The 17,512-nt window shown below is 39.8% G+C and overlaps 1 pseudogene; it reads left to right on the top strand.

Annotated features, from left to right (window-relative positions):
• The first annotated feature begins 16,863 nt into the window (after positions 1 to 16,863).
• On the top strand, positions 16,864 to 17,205 carry LOC148000224 (high mobility group protein HMG-I/HMG-Y-like; annotated as a pseudogene).
• The last annotated feature ends 307 nt before the right edge of the window (positions 17,206 to 17,512 follow it).

The following is a 17,512-nucleotide window of genomic DNA, read 5'->3' as shown; positions in this document are numbered from 1 at the left end:
GAAAGATCTCCCATGCTCATGGATTGGCAGGATTAATATGGTAAAAATGGCCCTTTTACCAAAAGCAATCTACAGATTCAATGCAATCCCCATCAAAATACCAATCCAATTCTTCAAAGAGTTAGACAGAACAATTTGCAAATTCATCTGGAATAACAAAAAACCCAGGATAGCTAAAGCTATCCTCAACAATAAAAGGACTTCAGGGGGAATCACTATCCCTGAACTCAAGCAGTATTACAGAGCAATAGTGATAAAAACTGCATGGTATTGGTACAGAGACAGACAGATAGACCAATGGAATAGAATTGAAGACCCAGAAATGAACCCACACACCTATGGTCACTTGATTTTTGACAAAGGAGCCAAAACCATCCAATGGAAAAAAGATAGCATTTTCAGCAAATGGTGCTGGTTCAACTGGAGGGCAACATGTAGAAGAATGCAGATCGATCCATCCTTATCACCCTGTACAAAGCTTAAGTCCAAGTGGATCAAGGACCTCCACATCAAACCAGACACACTCATACTAATAGAAGAAAAACTAGGGAAGCATCTGGAACACATGGGCACTGGAAAAAATTTCCTGAACAAAACACCAATGGCTTATGCTCTAAGATCAAGAATCGACAAATGGGATCTCATAAAACTGCAAAGCTTCTGTAAGGCAAAGGACACTGTGGTTAGGACAAAACGGCAACCAACAGATTGGGAAAAGATCTTTACCAATCCTACAACAGATAGAGGCCTTATTTCCAAAATATACAAAGAACTCAAGAAGTTAGACCGCAGGGAAACAAATAACCCTATTAAAAAATGGGGTTCAGAGCTAAACAAAGAATTCACAGCTGAGGAATGCCGAATGGCTGAGAAATACCTAAAGAAATGTTCAACATCTTTAGTCATAAGGGAAATGCAAATCAAAACAACCCTGAGATTTCACCTCACACCAGTGCGATTGGCTAAGATCAAAAACTCAGGTGACAGCAGATGCTGGCGAGGATGTGGAGAAAGAGGAACACTCCTCCATTGTTGGTGGGATTGCAGACTGGTAAAACCATTCTGGAAATCAGTCTGGAGGTTCCTCAGAAAATTGGACATTGAAGTGCCTGAGGATCCAGCTATACCTCTCTTGGGCATATACCCAAAAGATGCCTCAACATATAAAAGAGACACGTGCTCCACTATGTTCATCGCAGCCTTATTTATAATAGCCAGAAAATGGAAAGAACCCAGATGCCCTTCAACAGAGGAATGGATACAGAAAATGTGGTACATCTACACAATGGAATATTACTCAGCTATCAAAAACAACGAGTTTATGAAATTCGTAGGCAAATGGTTGGAACTGGAAAATATCATCCTGAGTGAGCTAACCCAATCACAGAAAGACATACATGGTATGCACTCATTGATAAGTGGCTATTAGCCCAAATGCTTGAATTACCCTAGATCCCTAGAACAAACGAAACTCAAGACGGATGATCAAAATGTGAATGCTTCACTCCTTCTTTAAATGAGGAAAAAGAATACCCTTGGCAGGGAAGGGAGAGGCAAAGATTAAAACAGAGACTGAAGGAACACCCATTCAGAGCCTGCCCCACATGTGGCCCATACATATACAGCCACCCAATTAGACAAGATGGATGAAGCAAAGAAGTGCAGACCGACAGGAGCCGGATGTAGATCGCTCCTGAGAGACACAGCCAGAATACAGCAAATATAGAGGCGAATGCCAGCAGCAAACCACTGAACTGAGAATAGGTCCCCTATTGAAGGAATCAGAGAAAGAACTGGAAGAGCTTGAAGGGGCTCGAGACCCCAAAAGTACAACAATGCCAAGCAACCAGAGCTTCCAGGGACTAAGCCACTACCTAAAGACTATACATGGACTGACCCTGGACTCTGATCCCATAGGTAGCAATGAATATCCTAGTAAGAGCACCAGTGGAAGGGGAAGCCCTGGGTCCTGCTAAGACTGAACCCCCAGTGAACTAGTCTATGGGGGGAGGGCGGCAATGGGGGGAGGGTTGGGAGGGGAACACCCATAAGGAAGGGGAGGGGGGAGGGGGATGTTTGCCCGGAAACCGGGAAAGGGAATAACACTCGAAATGTATATAAGAAATACTCAAGTTAATAAAAAAAAAATCAAAAAAAATAATAATAATTTTATGAAGATGACAGAGGTCCTTAAAGATGAAATGAATAAATCCTTTAAAGAAATCTAGGAAAACACAAACAATGGGAAGAAATGATAAAACCAATAAAAATGCAACAGAGGCAAGAACAAACAAAGAAGTGAATGAAATAAAAAAAAACTCTTCAAGACCAGAATATGGGAAAAGAGGAGAATAAAGAAAACACAGACTGAGAGAATCCTGGAGTTGAAAAATCTCAGGAAGAAGACAAGAACAACAGGCTCAAGAATCATCAACAGAATACAGGAGATAGAAGAAAGAATCTCAGGTATAGGAGATACAAAAGAAGAATTGATACAGCAGTCAAAGAAAATGTTAAGTCTGAATATTTCCTGACACAAAACATCCAGGAAATCTAGGACACTATGAAAAGACCAAATCTAAGAATAATAGGAATAGAAGAAGATGCCAGCTCAAAGGCAAAAAAAAATCAAGAAAATCATAGAAGAAATAATTTCCTAACATTAAGAAGGACATGCCTGGGAGGTGGTGGCACTTACATTAAATAATAGCATTTAGGAGGCAAATGTAATCAGATTGCTGTGTTCAAGGCCAGCCAGGTCTATAGAGTGAGTTCCAGGACACCCAGAACTATACAAACAGAACTTGTCTTGAAAAACAATAAATAAATAAATAAATACATAAATACATAAATACATAAATATATCAAAGACTGACCATAGTAACACATGCTTTTAATTCCTGTTCTCAGGTGGGAGAGACTGTAAGTTTAAAGTTAGCCTGGTCTTCCTAGGGGCTGGTCTACATATCCTTGGGGCCACCCACAGATACATAGTGAGAATATGTCTCAAAACAAACAAAAACAACAAGCAAGAAGGATGTACCTGTAAAGCTACAAAATGTTTACAGAACATCAAATAAATTGGATCAGAAAAGCAGGTTCTTTGGCCATATCATATGCAAAATACTAAACATACAGAATAAAAAAATTAAAAGATGCAAGGGGAAAAATACCAAGTAACATATAAAGATACACTATTAGAATTATACTTGACTTCTAAATGGAGACTCAAAAAACAGAAGGGCCTGCACAAAGACTCCAAGAGTCTTGCAGATTCTAAAAAACCACAGATGTCAACCTAGAATATTATACCCAGCAAAACTTTCAATCACCATAGACACTGTAGATGGTGATTAAATAAACAAGCTATTCCATGACGAAGTCAATTCAAGCAGTATCTATCCATAAATCCAGCCTTACAGAAGTTGCTAGAAGGAAAACTCTGTTTAAAGAACTTTAACTACATCCATGAAAACAGAAGATATAAATAATCTCATACCAGTTAAATCAAAAGAATGGAAACACACACACACACACACACACACACACACACACACACACACACACACACAAACACATCACCACCACTAAAATTAACAGCCATTGGTCATTAATAGCTGTCAATATCAATGGACTCAATTCCCCAATTTAAAAAAAATGTAGACTAACAGAATAAATGTGAAAACAGGATCCATCATTCTGTTGCATACAAGAAACACACTTCAACATCAAAGATAGTCATTATCTAAGAGTAAAAGTTTAGAAAAACATTTACCAAGCAAGTGGATCCAAGAAGCAAGCTGGAGTAGCCATTCTAATATCTAATAAAAAAGACTTCTAACAAAAATTAATCAAAAGAGATATGGAAGGATACATTATACTCATCTAAAGAAAAATCCACCAAAAGACTCCTCAATTCTCAAGTTCTATGCACCAAATGCAAGGGCATCCACATTTGTAAAAGAAACATTACTGAAGCATAATTCATACATTGAGTTCCACACATTAATAGTGAGAGACTTCAATATACCACCAATGGAAAGACCATCCAGACAGAAACTAAACAGAAATAATGGAACTAGATGTTATGAGTCAAATGAACCTAACAGATATCTACAGAACATTTTACCCAAATATAAGAGACCTTCTTCTCAGCACCATATGGAACCATCTCCAAAACTGACCACATATTTAGTTATAACCAAGTCTCAAAAGATACAAGAAATTAAAACCACACCCCACATCCTATCAGACTACCCTGGATTAAAGCTGGATTTCAGCAACAACAGAAAGTCTATGAACTCATGGAAACTGTACAATTATTTACTTAATGATCATCAGATCAAAGAAGAACAAAGAAAGAAATTATAGATCTCCTAGTCAATATAAAAGAAGGCACCACATACCCAAACTTAGGGGACACAATGAAAGCACTGCTAAGAGGAAAGTTCACAGTACTAGGTACCTTCTTGAAGACACTGGAGAGATCTCATACATCAACTAACAGCACACCTGAAATCTCTAGAATAAAAAGAAGCAAACATACCCAAGAGGAGAAGATGGCAGGAAACTATAAAACTCATATCTGGAATCAATAAAATAGAAACACAGAGAACAATACAAAGAATCAATGAAACAAGAAGTTGCTTCTTTGAGAAAATCAACAAGATAAAAGGACTCTGATCCAAACTATTTAAAACGGAGAGAGAGAGAGAGAGAGAGAGAGAGAGAGAGAGAGAGAGAGAGAGAGAGAGACTATCCAAATTAACAAAATTGGAAACAAAAAGGGGGACATAACAACAGATACTGAGGAAATTCGAAGAATCATTAAGTCAAACTTCAAAAACAAGTCCTCCACAAAATTAAAATCTTTTTAATAAATGGACAATTTTCTTGATACTTACTACTTTACAAAGTTCAATCAAAATCAGATAAACAATTTAAATAGACCTATACTCACCAAGGAAATAGAAGTAGTCATTAAGTCTCCCAACCAAAAATGACCTGGGTCAGATAGTTTTATCCCAGAAATCTGCCAAGCTTTCAAAATACATCTAATACCAATACTTTTCAAATATTCTACAAAATAGAAACAGAAAGAATATTGCCAAATACATGTTATGAGCCCACAAATACTCTGATACCCAAGCCACATGAAAATTCAACAAAAGAAGAAAATTATAGATCAAATTCCCTCATGAACATTGATTCAAAAACACAAATTGAATCCAAAAACACATCAAAAAGATCATCTACCATGATCAAGCAGGTTCATCCAGAGATTCAAGGATAATTCAATATATAAAAATCTGTCAATATAATCCACCATATAAACAAACAAACTGAAAGAAAAAATACATAATCATTTCAGTACTTGCTAAAAAGCCTTTGACAAAATCCAATACATTTTCATCATAAATGTCTTGTAAAAATTAGGGATATCAATGACATACCTAAACATAATAAAGTCAATTTAAGCAAGCCTCTTGCTCAAATTAAGTGGAGAGAAAGTCAAAGCAATTTCACTAAAATCAGAAACAAAACATATTCTACTCCCTTCATATCTATTTAATATTGTACTTGAAGTACTTGAACAATAAGACAACTAAGGGAACTGAATGGGTTACAGATTGGAAAGAAAGGAGTCAAAATATTGCTATCTGCAGATGAGATGATAGTATACATAGGGGGACCCTAAAATTTCTATTAGGGAACTCCTACAGCTGATAAACACTTTCAGTTAAGTGGTTGGATACAAGATTAAATTAAAACAAAAATCAGTAGTCCTCCTATACACAAATGACAAACAGGCTGAAGAAGAAATCAGGGAAACAAGATCCTCCACAATAACTACAAGTAACATAAACTATCTTAGGGCAACTCCAACCCAGCAAGTGAAAGACCTGTATGACAAGAAATTCACCTCTTTGAAAAAGAAACTGAAGAAGGTATCAAAAGATAGAAAGATCTCCCATTCTCATAGACCAGTAGGATTAACATAGTAAAATTGACCATCTTACCAAAAGGAATCTAAGATTCAATGCAATTCTCATTAAAATTCTAACACAATTATTTACAGACCTTAAAGAAAAATTCTCAATTTCACATGGAAAAACAAAGATCCAGGATGACTAAAACAATCTTATATAATAAAAGAACTTCCAGAGATATCACCATTCCTGTTCTCAAGATGTACTATTGAACTATAGTGATAAAAACCACATGGCATGGGCATAAAAACAGAAAAGTTTCATCAATGGAATCAAATTGAAGATCCAGACATAAATCTACATACCTATGGACACCTGGTGTTTGGACAAAGGAGCCAAAATCATCCAATTGAGAAAAGACAGCATCTTCAATAAATGGTACTGGTCTTACTGTATGTCTGTACATAGAAGAATGCTAATAGATCCATATCATCACCTTGAACAAAACTCAAGTCCAAGTGGATTAAAGACCTTAAGGTAAGTACAGATACATTGAACCTAATAGAAGAGAACAGAAGGAACAGCCTTGATCGCAAAGGCCCAGGAGACAACTTCCTGAACAGAACACCACTAGCATAGGCACTAAGATCAACAATTTATATTTTTGGTTGTGAGCCTAGCCTTTAACAGCTGAGCCATCTCTCCAGCCCGATCAACAATTTATAAATGGAACCTCATATAACTGAAAAACTTCTATAAGATAAAGGATACCATCAACAGGGCAAAATAACAACCAACAGAATAGGAAAAGATTCTCACAAACTCCATATCTGACAGAGGACTAATTTCCAAAATATATAAAGAACTCAAGAAGCTAGACATTAACAAAGCAAACAATCCAATTAAAAACGAGATACAGATATAAACAGACAATTATCAATTGAAGAATTTTAAATGGCAGAGAAACACATAAATGTTTAACATACTTACCCATTAGGAATATAAATCATAATTCTGACACCTGTCAGAGTGGCTAAGGTCAAAAACACAAGTGACAGCTCTTGCTGGTAAAGATGCGGAGCAAGAGGAACACTCATACATACTTGTATAGTCACTTTGTAAACAAATATGGTGGTTTTCCAGAAAAATTGGAACTTACCTACCTCAAGAACCAGCTATACCACTCCTGGCCATATGGTCAAAAAAAAAAAATCCATCATACAACAAGGACACTTGCTGAACTATGTTAATAGCAGCTTTGTTGTTGTTGCTGTTGTTGTTGTTGTTGTTGCTGCTGCTGCTGCTGCTGTTGTTGCTGTTGCTGTTGTTGTTTTGTAATATCCATAAACTAGGGATAACTTAGATGTCTCTTGACCTAAGAATGGATTTTAAATAGATTTAATGTACTTTACACAATGGGATATTAGTCATTGATGAAAAGAAATAACATCATGAAATTAGAAGGCAAATGGATGGAACTATAAAAACATCCTGAATGATGTAACCCAGACCATGAAGGACAAACATAGTATGTCCTTGCTTATAGGTGGGCATTAGCTCTAAAGTAAAAGACAATCGTACTGCAACCCACAGTTGCAGAGAGGCAAAGTAACAAGGTCTCTCTGGAAAGGGGAAAGACTGTTGTCTGGTGGGATGGGAACAGGAGAGATAAGATGGGGATTGGAGAGGAATGGAGGAAGAGGGTACTGAGGGGTGATGTGGAAACTTACTACAGTAAAAACTCACTGGAATCTATGAGAGTGAGCCTAACAAAGAGTTCTAGCCATGGACCTGAACCAGTCATCTTCTATAACCTGTGAATGTTTCTAGAAATGGACTGGGATAATAAAACAGGAACAAATCCTTTTACCTGTCCTGCCTACTGATGCGCTGGGGTAATGTAGCAGGACCTGTGGGGGTGGACAACCAATGCCTACTTAAACTTGAGTCCCATACCATGAGAGGGAGCCCATTGCCTGGATAGTCAGAAACCCAGAATATAACCAAACACCGTAAAAAAGAAATCAATAAAATGTTTACTAATGCACTGCCCTGAGCAGACCTGGGGCACTGGTTCCACACCCATTGACTTAACACCCAAAGGAAGCCAGATTCCCAGGTGCTTTAACGTGCCCAGGATCAGAGGTGAGAAGGCCACAACAACTACCCCAACATCCAAAGTAACTGAGACCCCGAGGATCCAGGGACATAAGAACCCCGCCCAACCAGTGGCACGGATTCCTTCCGATCTGAACCAGTGTCCTGAGCAGACCTTGGGCGCTGACTCTGCACCCACTTCTACAAAACCCAAAGAGAGTCCAACTTCAGGTACTCTGAAACACCCAGGATCACAGGAGAGGCCACAACATCTGCCCCAACACCTGCCCCCACACCCAGAGTAACCGGAACCCCCAGGATCCAGGGACACAGGACCCAGCCAGTGGCATGGGCTTCTTCCAGTCTGAACCAGTCCCCTGAGCAGACCTTGGGCGCTGACTCTGCACCCAGTCCAACCACACCCAGAGAAAGCTCAACGCCCAGGCACTCTAATAGGCTCAGGATCAGAGGTGCTCTGAAATCCCAGATCACAGGATCACAGGATCACAGGAATACAGGATCACAGAGAAAGCTGGATTCCCAGGAGATCAGACACAACCTGGAGCATTAGACTTCTGGCACACTCAAGATCACAAATGAGGCCACAAAACCTTTCCAGCATAACTGAGACCCACACAGGAACCAGGGAAACATGAGATCCCGCCTAGCTAGATGCACAGGTCCCTTCCAGCTTACATCTGTGCCCAGAGCAAACCCGGCGATCTGGCTCTGCACCCACTCCTGCGACATCCTGAAAATATTGACTCCCAAGAGCTCTGACACAACAGAATCTCAGGATTGCAGGATCTCAGAATCACAGGATCACAGAGACAACTGGACTCCAAGGAGTTCTGACACAACCAGGATCACAGGAGGCACAGGCTGCAGTCAGAGACAGCAAGTGCAAGTAACGCTTGGGATAACCAGATGGCAAGAGGCAAGCACAGGAACAAAAGCAACAGAAACCAAAGCTACATGGCATCATCAGAGCCCAATTCTCCCACCACAGCAAGTCCTGAATACACCATCACACCAGATAAGCAAGATTTGCATTTAAAATCATATATCATGATGATGACAGAGGAATTTAGGAAGGACATAAATAAATCCCTTAAAGAAATACAGGAAAACACAAGTAAACAGGTAGAAGCCCTAAAAGAGGAAAGTCAAAAATCCCTTAAAGAATTACAAGAAAACACATCCAAATGGGTGAAGGGATTGAACAAAACCATCCAGGATCTAAAAATGGAAATAGAAACAATAAAGACATCCCAAAGGGAGAAAACCCTGGAGATAGAAAACCTAGGGAAGAGATCAGAAGTCATAGATGCAAGCATCACCAACAGGATACAAGAGATAGAAGAATGCAGGTGCATAAGATACCATAGGAGACATTGTGACAACAGTCAAAGAAAACACAAAATGCAAAAAACTCCCAACCCAAAATATCCAGAAAATCCAGGACATGATGAGAAGACCAAAGCTAAGGATAATAGGTATAGAAGAGAGTGAAGATTCCCAATATAAAGGGCCAGTAAATATCTTCAACAAAATTATAGAAGAAAACTTCCCTAATATAAAGAAGAATTCCAAATAGACTGGACCAGAAAAGAAACTCCTTCCATCACATAATAATCACAACACCAAATGCACAAAACAAAAAAGAGTATTAAAATCAGTAAGAGAAAAAAGGTCAGTAACATATCAGGGCAAACCTACTAGAATTATAGCAGAGTTGTCAACAAAGACTATGAAAGCCAGAAGATCCTGGGCAGATGTGATATACACCCTAAGAGAACACAAATGACATCCCAGGCTACAATACCCAGCAAAATGCTCAATTAACATAGATAGAGAAACTAACAAATTTCATGACAAAACCAAATTTACATAATATCTTCACACAAATCCAGCCCTACAAAGGATAATAGATGGAAAACTCCAAAACAAGAAAGGAAACTGCACCCTAGAAAAAGCAAGTACGTAATTTCTTTCAACAAGCCCAAAAGAAGAAAGCCTTACAAACATAATTCCACCTCTAACAACAAAAATAACAGGAAGCAACAATCACTTTTTCTTAATGTCTCTTAACATCAATGTATTCAATTCCCTCCTGGATACATAAACAGGACCCAGCATTTTGCTGCATACAGGAAACCCACCTCAGTGACAAAGATGAAGACGCTACCTCAGAGTAAAAGGCTGGAAAAAATTTTCCAAGCAAATGATCCCAAGAAATAAGCTGGAGTAGCCATTCTAATATCAAATAAATTTGACTTTCAACCAAAAGATATCAAGAAAGATAAGGTAGGACACTTCATACTTATCAAAGGAAAAATTCACCAAGACAAACTCTCAATTATGAACATCTATGCTCCAAATGCAAGGGCACCCACATTCATAAAAGAAACTTTACTAAAGCACAAAGCACACATTGCACCTCACACAATAATAGTGGGAGATTTCAACACCCCACTCTTATCAATGGACGGATCATGGGAACAGAAACTAAACAGAGACACAGAGAAACTAACAGAAGTTATGAACCAAATGTATTTAACAGATATCTATAGAACATTTCATCCTAAAACAAAAGAATATATCTTCTTCTCAGCACCTCATGATACCTTCTCCAAAACTGACCATATAATCGGTCACAAAACAGGCCTCAACAGATACAAAAAGATTGAAATGATCCCATGCATCCTATCAGATCACCACTGACTAAGGCTGGTCTCCATTAATGACAAAAACAACAGAAAGCACACGTACACATGGAAGCTGAACAATGCTCTCTACTCAATGATAACTTGGTCAAGGAAGAAATTAAGAAAGAAATTAAAGACTTTTTAGAATTTAATGAAAATGAAGGCACAACATACCAGAATTTATGAGACACAAGCAGTGCTAAAAGGAAAACTCATAGCTCTGATGCCTCCAAAAGGAAACTTGAAAGCACACCTGAAAGCTCTAGGACAAAAAGAAGCAAATACACCCAGGAGGAGTAGACGTCAGGAAATAATCAAACTCAGGACTGAAATTAAGTAGAAACAAAAAGAAATATACAATGGATCAACCAAACAAAGAACTGGTTCTTTAAGAAAGTCAACAAGATAGATAAACCCTTAGGCAGACTAGCCAGAGGGTACAGAGACAGTATGTAAATTAACAAAATCAGAAATGAAAAGGGAGACATAACAACAGAAATTGAAGAAATTCCAAAAATCATCAGATCTACTACAAAAGCATATTCTCAACAAAACTGGAAAATCTGGATGAAATGGACAATTTTCCAGACAGATACCAAGTACCAAAGTTAAATCAGGATCAGATAGCCATCTAAACAGTCCCATAACCCCTAAAGAAATAGAAGCAGTTATTAAAAGTCTCCCGACCAAAAACTTCCCAGGGCCAGATGGGTTTAGTGCTGAAATCTACCAGACCTTCAAAGAAGACCAATACTTTTCAAACTATTCCATAAAATACAAAGGAAACAATACTCAATTCATTCTATGAAGCCACAATTACACTTATACCTAAACTAAACAAAGACCCAACAAAGAAAGCAAACTTCAGACCAATTTCCCCTATGAATATGGATTAAAAGTACTCAATAAAATTCTCACAAACCGAATCCAAGAATACATCAAAATGATCATCCATCATGATCAAGTAGGCTTCATCCCAGGGATGCAGGGATGTTTCAATATATGGAAATCCATCAACATAATTCACTATATAAACAAGCTCAAAGAAAAAAAACTACATGATCATTTTCATTAGATGTTCAGAAAGAATTTGGCAACATTCAACACCCCTTCATGATAAAAGTCTTGGAAAGTTAAGGAATTCAATACCCATACCTAAACATAGTAAAAGCAATATACAGCAAACAATGTAGCCAACATCAAACTAAATGGAGAGAAACTTGAAGCAATCCCACTAAAATCAGGGACTAGACAAGGCTGCCCACTCTCTCCCAACCTATTCAATATAGTACTTGAAGTCCTAGCCAGAGCAATCAGACAACAAAAGGAGGTCAAAGGGATACAAATTGGAAAGGAAGAATCAAAATATCACTATTTGCAGATGATATGATAGTATACCTACGTGACCTCAAAATCTCCACTAGAGAACTTCTAAACCTGATCAACAACTTCAGCAGAGTGGCTGGGTATAATGAAATCAGTAGTAGCCTTCCTCTACTGGAAGGATAAACAGGTTGTGAAAGAAATTAGGGAAATGACACCTTTCACAATAGTCACAAATAATATAAGATACCTTGGTGTGACTAACAAAACAAGTGAAAGAACTTCAAGTCTCTGAAGAAAGAAATTGAAGATCTCAGAATATGGAAAGACCTCCCATGCTCATGGATTGACAGGTTTAGTATAGTAAAAATCACTATCTTGCCAAAAGCAATCCCCATCAAAATTCCAATTCAATTCTTCATAGAGTTAGAAAAAGCAATTTGCAAATTCCTCTGTCATAACAAAACAAACAAACAAACAAAAAACACAAAACAAAACAAAACAAAAAAACAGGATAACGAAAACTATCCTCAACAATAAAAGAACTTCTGGGGGAATCACCATCCCTGACCTCAAGCTGTATTACAAAGCAATAGTGATTTAAAAAAAACTGTATGGTATTGGTACAGAGACAGGCAGGTAGACCACTGAAATAGAATTGAAGACCCAGAAATAAACCCACACACCTAAGGACTTGATCTTTGACAAAGGAGTGAAAACCATCCAATGGAAAAAAGACATCATGTTCAACAAATGGTACTGATTCAAGTGGCAGTCAGCAGGTAGATGAATGCAAATCCATCCATTCTTATTGCCTTGTACAGAGATCAAGTCCAAGTGGGTCAAAGACCTCTACATAAGACCAGAGACACTGAAACTAATACAAGAGAAAGTGGGCAAGAGCCTCGAACACGTGGGCACAGACGAAAATTTCCTGAACAAAACACCAATGGCTTATGTTTGAAGATCAAGAATCGACAAATTGTACCTCATAAAACTGCAAAGCTTCTGTAAGGCAAAGGACACTGTCATTAGGACAAAACAGCAACCAACAAATTAGGAAAAGATCTTTGCCAATCCTACATCTGATAGAGGGCTAATATCCAAAAATACAAAGAACTCAAGAACTTAGACTCCAGAGAGCCAAATAACCATATTAAAAATGGGGTACAGAGCTAAACAAAACATTCTCAGCTGAGTAATATCAAATGGCCTAAAAGCACCTAAAGAAATGTTCAACATCCTTAATCATCAGGGAAATGCAAATCAAAAGAACCCTGAGACTCCACCTCACACCAGACAGAATGGTTAAGAACAAAAATTCAGGTGACAGTAGAGGATGTGGAAAAAGAGGAACACTCCTCCATTGTTGGTGGGATTGCAAACTGGTATAACCACTCTGGAAATCAGTCTGGAGGTTCCTCAGAAAATTGGTCATTCCACTAACTGAGGACCCAGCTATACCTCTCCTGGGCCTATACCCAAAAGATGCTCCAACATACAACAAAGACACATGCTCCACTATGTTCATCGCAACTGCATTTATTATAACCAGAAGCTGGAAAGAACCCAGATGTCCCTCAACAGAAAAATGGATACAGAAAATATGATAAATTTACACAATGGAGTACTACTCAGCTATTAAAAACAATGACTTCATGAAATTCTTAGGCAAATGGATGGAACTAGAAAATATCATCCTCCGTGAGGTAACCCAATCACAGAAGAACACACATGATATGCACTCATTGCCCAAAAGCTAAGATACAATTGAGTTACCTAAGATACCACATGAAGCTCAAGAAGAAGAAAGACCAAAGTGTGGATGTTTCAGTAATTCTTAGAAGGGGGACAAAATACAGGAGGAAATACGGAGACAAAGTGTGGAGCAGAGATTGAAGGAAAGGCCATCCAGAGACTGCCACACATGGAAGTCATTCCACATGCATTCACCAAACCCAGTAACTATTGTGAATGCCAAGAGGTGAATGCTAACAGGAGCCTAATATAGCTGTTTCCTGAGAGGCTCTTCCAAAGCCTGACAAATACAGAGGCAGATGTTTGCACCCAATCACTGGACTGAGAACAGGTTCCCCAGTGGAGGACTTAGAGAAAGGCCTGAGGTAGCTGAGAGGGCTTGCAACCCTATAGCAAAAACAATATCAACCAACCAGACTACTCCCGGGGACTAAACCAGCAACCAAAGAGTACACATAGAGTAACTCATGCCTCCAACTGCATATGTAACAATGGATGGTCTTGTGGGGAGGAGAGGCATCAATGGGAGTAGAGGCCCTTGGTCCTGTGAAGGCTTTATGCCCAAGTATAGGGAAATGCCAGGGTGGTTAGGTGGGGGCAGTGGGTAGGTGGGTGGGGGAGAACCCTCATGGAGGCCGGGGGTGGGGGAATAGGATATGGGGTTTCTGGAGGGGAATCCAGGAAGGGGGATAATATTTGAAATGTAGATAAAGAGAATATTCGATAAAAATGAAAAAATGATGACTAATGATATTCTGCTATACAAGTGGATAGGCATCTAGTAAAATAGGCATCAGAGAGTTTTCTTCCAGCATCTAACTGAAACAGATGCAGAGACTCACAAACATTAGGTGGAGCTCAAGGAATCCTGTGGAAGAGGGAGGCGGAAGGAGCCAGAGGAGTCAAGAGCACCACATGAAGAAGCACAGAATCAACTGACCTAAGCCCATAGGAGCTCACAGGGAGCCTGCATGGGTCTGACGTAGGCTCTCTGCAAATGTGTTAGAGTTGTGTAGCTTGGTCTTCTTGTGGGATTCCTAATAGTGGGAGTGGGAGCTGTCTCTGACTCTGGCTTGCTTTTGGGAACCTTTTCCTTCTACTGGATTGCTTCCTCTAGTCCAGTTTTAATACTAGGGGAGGTGCCTAGTGTTATTATAACTTGATATGCCATATTTGGTTGATATCCCTGGGAGGCCTGTATGGAGGGTTGTGGGCAAGGCACAGAATGGTCTAAAGGACTTAAATAGTTAGATCAAGTTTCTTCTAGTGCTAGGCCTTAAGTCCAGGGTCTTGTGGATACTAGACAAACACTTTACTATGGAGTTACAGCACTATGCCTTTTGATGGGCTCTCTCCATAGCTCAGGCTGGGCCTCTCTCTACCACTGTATCACAGGTGGACAGAACCTATGCTCAACTGTTTAGATACATATTTGATGACAATTTTTCTATTTTTCATAAGTAATAAAATATCATTTTCTTATTTTTAATAAAATCATTTATTATTATTACTGTTCCTCATGTGTGCGCGGCATACATGGGCGTGCCACAGTATGACTATGGAGGTCCTTTCAGGACTCAGTTTTCCCCTTCTGTCAAGGGATCCAGGGATCAAACTTAGGCTGTCAGGCTTGTATACAAACAGTTTTACCAGCAGAGCCATCTTGTTGGTCCCAGAAAAGATAAGCTAATGATATTCTGCTATACAAGTGGATAGGCATCCACTTGATATAGCCATGTTTTGTTTTGTTTTGTTTTGTTTTGTTTTGTTTTGTTTTGTTTTGTTTTGTTTTGTTTTTCCGGAGCTGGGGACCGAACCTAGGGCCTTGGCTTGCTAGGCAAGCACTCTACCACTGAGCTAAATCCCCAACCAGGCATCCACTTGAAAAGACAAGCGAGTATTTTAGTTGGGGTTTTACTGCTGTGAAGAGACACCGTGACCAAGGCAAGTCTTACAAGGACAACATTTAATTGGGGCTGGCTTACAGGTTTAGATTATCATCAAGGCAAGAGCATAACAGCATCCATACAGGCATGGTGCAGGAGGAGCTGAGAGTTCTACATCTTCATATGAAGGCTGCTAGCAAAATACTGACTTCCAGGCACCTAGGACAAGGGTATGAAAGCTCTGAAGCAGGGGACACCTTGAGGAGAAAAGCCTGGCATTGAAGAGTTGCTAGAAGGGAGAACTGTGTTTAAGGAAAACTTCAAAGAAAAAAATCAGTCTTCTGCTGGATAGAGGGTTACTAGGCAACAAATAATGCATGTTTACTGGTATTGAGAGGTCGAGCTTAGGGCCGACATGGAAAAAGGATGTCCTTTGCTGGTTCTCAGGGGGTCTAACACAGAGACTCATAGCAGTGGCTTCCTTCTTAACGATAGCAGGTGGAGTACATAGATAAATTAATCAAATACACAGCTCTAGTATCCGCCTGGTACTAATCTGGAAGCTAGAAGACATTACAAACATAGGCCTGACTGGTGATAGACACTGAAAATCTCTAAGCTGTAAGTTCATTGACTTCCTCTAGTCTTACTGATTGGCCCGGACTAAACTAGTTTATTCGCTCTAAACGGTGCTGCTGAGGAAGATCTAGAATGGGAGAGCACAAACAGCATGATTCCAAAGGCATATTAGGAACAGGCTGGATTCTGCAGGTAATTAACCAAGTACTCGGTACAGCGTTGGTAACAAGTCAGTTACCCCCCAGAAGATCCAGAACCCCCTCTTGAGTCAGGCCTGTTCACCGTCCCCTGTCCTTTTCCAGTTTGTAGGTACTCTGTCTGCTATGTCACCCATTGTGAAAAACATGGCTATAAATTCTACTTACTGTGATGGTACTGGAGAAAGCATGACTTAAGCAGAGGCTTAGAAAGTGTTTGTGCCCAGGGACTCACTTTCCTCCTGCTGGGGAGCCCAAGACACCAACAAGTCTCCGAAGGGAATAAAAGCCATTGCAGAATTGGGCGGTTTCTGGTGTTGACCAGTCTCCAAGAAGGCCGATATAGCCAGTCACTCTGACTGCTCCATAGAGAGGGGAAATTAGGGAGTCCAACTCAATGTCCAAGCAGCCCTTGGCCTCCAAGCAGGAAAGGGATAGGACTGAGAATCGAGGCCCAGGCAGGCAGGGCAAGCAACCTCCAGACGAGGCCAGTAAAGTGTCAACATGGAAGAGACCTCAAGGCCAGCGGGTTAAAAGGGAGCAAAGATAAAGGTGCTGCTAAAACATGGAAAATTACCCTAGCTTCAGGAAGAAACCAAGGTGCAGACCAAAAAACATAGGGAAGGAGAAAGATGAGGTCATCTCTCAGGGGTCCTTGGAGGAGGAGCAGGGACGACACATAGAGAGCTGCATGCTCTTTGGCTATCAAGGGCCCATGTCCTTCTGACAAACCCCAGTTGGCTGACCTGGCAGCAGCAGGTGTGATCAATGTTTAGATCCCAGCATGACCCCACCAAATTGTCACCGAGTAGGTTTCACAGGCACTGCTGCCTTACTTTACCTAGATCCTGCACTAGGTTGGACTACAGAAAGTGGGGCAAATGTTGACCCCACCCACCTTGCCCTCACGTAGGACCTGATGAAATGATGGCTGGAACGTACCACCTATCTCCATGGTTAGATCCTAATCTCTGGCCTTCACCTAAGGCAGCTGGAGCACCACGTTGCCTCCACTGCTCTGACATCAGGCTGGT

This window comes from Rattus norvegicus, chromosome 17 (assembly GCF_021556685.1).
Source record: "Rattus norvegicus strain SHRSP/BbbUtx chromosome 17, alternate assembly SHRSP_T2T, whole genome shotgun sequence".
Lineage (NCBI taxonomy): Eukaryota > Metazoa > Chordata > Mammalia > Rodentia > Muridae > Rattus > Rattus norvegicus.
Note: the sequence above shows the minus strand (reverse complement) of the source record. Positions and strands in the feature narration are given on the sequence as shown.